This window comes from Alligator mississippiensis, chromosome 13 (genome assembly GCF_030867095.1).
Source record: "Alligator mississippiensis isolate rAllMis1 chromosome 13, rAllMis1, whole genome shotgun sequence".
NCBI lineage: Eukaryota > Metazoa > Chordata > Crocodylia > Alligatoridae > Alligator > Alligator mississippiensis.
The window spans coordinates 47,394,567-47,401,001 of NC_081836.1; positions in this window are offsets into that span (position 1 = coordinate 47,394,567).

Genomic DNA, 6,435 nt, shown 5'->3' on the forward strand with positions numbered 1-6,435 from the left:
ACTATTGCATTGTGCTATAAGACAGCCGCTGTGTTTCAGTGCAGTGGTAGCTTAGCAAGACAAATAATAGAGTTCAGACACACAATGCACTGTGTGATGGTGCAGATGGTGGCCCTGTCTTAGAGCATGGCAGATGAAAAAGCCAAACAAGCGTGTCTTTCTTTGGTGGATTAATAATGGGAGCAGGCAAAGAAGAGGCTGTGAAAGGAGAGGGAGGTGGTGAGAGCTATACCTGAGAACAGGGGTGAATTTCAGGATCAAGTTCTAAACATTGGGATAGCAAGGAAGAAGGCACAAAGATGACAGCAGATGGTGCAAAATCGGGGCAAGACAGGAGTGTAGGCATTGGGGTGGGAATACAGGAAATGAGGGCAGAGATGTAGACAGGAAGGAGTGGTACAGAGTCTGAAGAAGTCTGAGACCTAGAGAAAGTATTTGAGAAGAGACTCTGGGAGGAATTCAACCAGGAAAAAGACACGGTCAGAACAGTGTAAGAGCAACATAATGGATCCAGTTTGCTCTGGCTTCAGTAGTTACTCTTGATTTACCATTGCAGAAGCATGATCAGAATCAGGCCACTGATTCTGGCAACAGCTAAGTCTGATCTAACTTCAAGTGTGAATGTTTTTTTTCCCCCAAAAATTAAAAAATCAGAATGAGTGTTCCCTGTGAGAGAAGCATGCTGGATGAGCCTAAGGCATAGCACAAGGTTGCAACTAGGTGCCTTTCTGAACATTGTGTTAGAGAAGCACCTAATGTGACTTGGGCAGCCTTATGCTGCTCTGGGTCTTTTATGCAGCATAAAGGGACTGGAGTGAGGTAAGGATCTCAACCCATCTCATCAGTAAGTTTTTAGAGCTTTACATTTTTTATGAGGGATTGGATGAGGACCCTTTTATGTCTTGCCTCTTGAGCTCAAAGTGGTTTAAATCTGGTCCAAAAGGTGATCTGACAGTTGTTTCCATATAACCATAACCACTTATTCTATGCTCTCCAGTGAAAAGCGCATCTGGTCACACTTTCAAATTTTAATGAAAAAATGCTAGTCAACCAGGCTCAGTGGTGCTACACTAGCTATAGCGCACCATGTCTGAAAGGGACCTAGCGGTCATAATTCACCATAAAATGAATATGAGCCACCAGTGTGATGCTACAGTTAGCACAGCAAACAATACACTGACATGCGTCAACTGATGTATCACAAGCAAAACTAAGGAAGTTACTCTCCTGCTATACTTGGCATAGGTGAGGCCGCAGCTGGAGTACCGCATTCAGTTCTAGCCACCACACTTCACGAAGAATATGGAGAGGCTTGAGAGAGTCCAGAGAAGAGCCACTTGTATGATTCGAGGCCTGAAGAATGAGCCATATGAGGAAAGGCTGACAGATATGGGACTGTTCAGCCTAGAAAAGAGAAGACTTCAGGGGGATTTGGTGGCAGCTCACAAATATATCAGGGAAAAATATCAGGAGCTCGGTGAACAACTATTCACCCAAGTGCCCCAGAGGAAAACCAGGAGCAACCGTCATAAACTCCTAGGTTTCAGATTGGATATAAGGAAAAACTTCACGGTTGGTGTGACCAGACTTTGGAATAGACTCCCAGCAGGTGTGGTGCAGGCACCTACCCTGGAGATCTTCCAAAGGAGACTGACTGCGCACCTTGCTGGCTTATTTGACCCCAGCAGTCTTTCCTGCCCATAGCAGGGGGGCTGGACCCAATGATCTCATGAGGTCCCTTCCAGCCCTAAACTTCTGTGAATCTGTGAACTACAGTACTAACTGTTTCAGCAGAAAGATCAAGGACTGACCAGACCTGGAGAAGATTTCAACCCACAGCGGTTAGCAACCTGGGGGATACTTTGATGGTGTTAACTCCAGCTGCACCTGTCAGTGAAAAACAGAAACTTTGGATGCCAGGGCTGAAATCTGGACCTTACTGAATAGTAGAATTCCCATACTGGATGCCTTGCATTTATAGATAATATACAGGATTGAATGGTCATTTATAGACATCTGGGACTGAAAGCCATTCTCATATAACTGTTTCTCTGTTCAGATATTATTTGGAGGCATTATTTGAAGGAATTATCAATAGCTTTTGAATCTGAAAAGTGATTTATAGCCATACTAGGAGTGATAAAGCTGCCATATATGACATTATCTTTACAATACTGAATGCTTATGCAGGCATATTAAAGGATTAAATATCTATTTTATAAAGCTTATTCTGAGTTTTGATAAAATATATTATAAAATACTTAATCAGGAGTGAATGATTCATCTTTTTACCAAAACTTTTGGCCCAAGCCCTGATTTCCCTGGTTATATTCTACTGCTTTTCATTGAGTCAGTTGCAAGACCTAGTTTATGTTTAGCAATTTTAATCCACATGTTGTTATTTCTCTCTGCATCAGGTTTTCATAAGGATTAAGTAACCCTACCGAATTTCCGTACATTGATCTGTGAGATGACCTGTTACCAAGTTTCAAATATATTTGGCTTATTTATGAAAAAGTTACAAAAGGAGCTTCTCTGCAGCTTAGCCTTGGTAAGTATAACCTCCCTTAGCTATTAATGTAGATACTTACACATAAGACTTACTTTTTAATGAACTATGTATCATGTGGGCTTTAGATATTCACACATTCTAGTCTCACTTATGCTGGTTCAAATCAGGAGTAGCTCCATTCAAATCAGCTCTACAGTTGTAAAGAAATCAGAATTAGGCACAAAAAAGAACATTAATGGTCAGTATCTAGTAATATTTGTTGCTATACATAAAACAAGAAAAACTGAAAGTGGCTGGATATCAAAACTGGAAAATGGAAAAAATGAAATGTTTTCGAGGACAATAAGCATGCTGTGGGGTAGAATCATTGTCCAAGGAAAAGATGCAAAGAAATCATTAGCATTAGTTGGAAGAGCAACAAGTAAATATGGGGTCAGATTTTCAAGGATGCCTATAGGATTTGGATATTTAGCCATCATATAATCCCTTAGGTGCCTTCAGAAAACTTAGCCTATGCGTACAGATTCTTACATTTTGAATAGTTTGGGTTGCATTGGTAAGCTGTCCAAGTTGACCCATCCTCAGGTGACTGGGGCAATCAGTTTAACAGTCCCTTTGAACCAATGGAGTGGTATGGACAGGTCATATTGGTGCTTGGGATCTGGCACAAGGGCCCTGAAGCATATTTTTATATGGGTTGGGTTAAACAATGTTAAAGCTGGTGAGTCTAGCAACTGCCTTCACTTGGGATAAATACGAGCAGTTAAGGCTATTGAAACCATAGCAGCCGTCACCCAAAACATGAGCAAGTATCACCGACCAAAATGGCCCATGCAAGGCATGTGACAGCTGAATGGTTTCCTGTACATTTGTGTGTTGGTGAAAAAAGACCAAGGAAACAAGAGAGAAAGGGTAGTAAGGAAGAATCAGATGCTGCTGCTGAAGCACTGGACTCTGAGAATTAAAAACTATGAAAGAAATTTTGGGTTAAATGCTGCCTAGAATGGCCCCTGGACTGTGTCCTAGGAAACTGTTCCTCGGTGTTTTCGTTCCATGTATGTTAAGGGAAAGAGGACTTTATACTTCCTTAGCAAATATGCAAGGTCATATCAAAGACAGCCCCATCATCAATATTTCATAACAGAAACAACCAGCAGGACCCCAAATTTGGGCTAACTGCTCAGACAAGAAAAGGTTACTATATAGTTAGGCATTTGCCATCATTAAAGTGGGAAATTTCCTCTTTTATTCATATCTGGAAAAGCTCAGTCCAGCTGTATAAAAAGTAACGGTCCCCAAGCAAATAGTTTTCTGGGCTTAAATCAGAAGTGAAAGCTATCGAGTCTCAAACTGTCAGGAAGTGATTTCACCTAAAAGCGTTGAAATTTCTACTTCTGTGGTATGAAGCAAAATATAGGGAAAAAGCTTGAGAGACCCAAGAGAGAAGGAATGACTCACCTCCTCCCCTTTATTGGAATATGGATTTTCTTATTAAGCCTTAAGAAAAGCTAAATTCTAAAAATGATCGGAAAAGGGTGTAGGGAGAAAAACACTGGAGCTATCTTGATTCTTTGCAATGCATAAAGGAAGTCTGAGAGTTTTTAAAGGGTTTGGATTTTTTACTTTGGATTTCTGACAATACATGTCAGATATTGCAAGTTTATTTTTACTTCTTTCTGGATGAGAACTTCTTGGTGCTCTGGAGAACCGAGGTTGGAGCATTCTTGATCATCAGGTTCAAGTGCTTTAATTTTTATGGGTAATTTAGAGTTTGCTTGTCATAGATGCTCCATCTTGGTGGCCCTCCTCTGGACCACTGTTTCAGGGTGGGACTGGATTTGACACATACTCTAGGGCGAACTCTCAAGTAGAACCTTCCCCTTTGGTTGATTATAACATAGGGCAGGGCTGTCCAACTGGTGGCCGTGGGCTGCTTGTGGCCTGCAAAGTGTTCAGTTGTGGTCCCTGGGCTCCAACCTGGTCATTGCTCCCCTCATTGCTCTGGCTGCAGCACCAGCTGGAAGCTCCAGCTCCCTGCCCATACATCCTCCCTCCCTACCAGAGCAGGGTGGTGCTGCACAGCACAGCCTTCAGTGGTGGGGAGCCTGCAGCCTAGGGTGCTTGAGTGGCATGATGCAGTGGCAGAGCTTCCAGTAGGGAAGCTAAGAGGGAGTTGGGGGCACTGTGCAGCAGGGAGGTACAGGAAGCAGCAGCAGGGAGGGCACCCAGTGCAGAGGCATTGCAGGAAGCATGGGGGGGGCACCTGTTGCAGTGGGGAGGTGCAGGGAGTACAGGTGGTGCAGTGTGAGGGCATGAGAAGCAGCAACAAAGGGACACATCATGTAGCGGGGGCACACAATGTAGTGGAGGCATGGAGAGCCTGTAGTGTAGCAGTGGGGTACAGGGAACAGCAGTTGGGACATGTGGTGTAGCGGGGGGGTGCATAGGGAGCAGCAATGGGGGTCATGCGATGCAGCATAATGGGTGCCTGGGAGCATGGTACAGTGGGGAGATGCCTGGGCGCAGGGTGCAGCAGCACTGGGGTGTGGAGTACAGAGGGGACATGCAGCCCCTGGGGGCCATGGCTCCTGCTGTTGTGGCTGCTGCTAGGGTGGGCTGGGGGGCATTCAGCCCCCAGCCACTTAGAAGTTGGAGAGCCCTAATACAAGAGATCCAAGGAGAGCTTGGCTTACTCTCTTAAAGCTTAATTTGGGTCCTACTGAAGTCAGTTTAGCCCCTGGTGAGTATCACAAAGGGAACAGCTCTGCAGCATATTTCACTTTTGGGTGACTTCCTCCAAATTCATGAGGTTTCTGTCAAAAACTCCTGGCCTTTTCACCCCTTGCAGTATCTTAGCCTAGCTAAGCACAGAGCTCTTTGCATTGGTTCCCTCAACCCAAGACCTTGCATGTCATTCCTGCTGTTTTCTGCAAGGCCGATGGATTGGAATGCCTGTGTTCCTGAAAAATGAATTTCTCTGCCTAAGGGTTCAACAGCAAATTGAGTTTTGGCTCTGCTCTAACTCCAGAGAGGTGCTGTGGGGATCTGCTTGTATCGATAAAGTGCCATATAAGGGTTCAGAATTATTTAGACTTGCATGCTAAGAGTTTCACTCTTTGAAACTTGAAGGCAGCTATGGGCCTGATAATATTGACAATTAAGCTTTTTCCTTTAGCTCATGGATCAGTTCAATTCCTGCTCAAGTAAATGAAGAGACTTATATACTGTGTTCAGTGTGCCCTTGTCAAGTATGATTTGAAGGGACATTCTTTGTTTTTCTTATACTGAAACCACATCCACATGACGTTAGTGTGAGTTATTGCCCAAAAGATCACAAGCTGATTGCACAATAGAGCTTCATTTAGAAGGTGAAACCAAATAAAAACAGCGATGGCAGTGGCCATAGCTACGGCTGTGTGTAACTTATCCATTACAACCAGTTAACAAATGCATTATCACCCTCTCTACCTCTGATTCTCTATGTGAAGATCCATGTGACATCAGATGGGTACAAATTATACCCTTTTAATAAGTGAGATTCTGTAGGTCTGGAGGGGGAGAGATAACATGTACAGCTGTCCCTACGTGCCTCCTTCCCCTGGTCTTGTGTCTGTGCCACTGGTTAGAAGGAAGCTATTTCCCCTCTCTGAACGGGTAGGGAGCGATTCTCAGTGGAGCACCTGGGGTAAGCGGCACGGCTTTGCAGAGGAGGAGCTTACCACAAGTGCAAGTAGAGGGAGTTGCTCCCTTGCAGCGACGCCGGGGTTGTAACTTGTACAATCCTCAGCCTGCAGTGCAGGATCCTCTGTAAGGGGTTTTTACACTTCTCCTTTCCAGGATGAAGAACTTTGCTCAGTTTCTTTCACAATCAAGATATTTAAAATCTTATCCATCATTTTTCTCATGGAAATCATCCCTTGTTG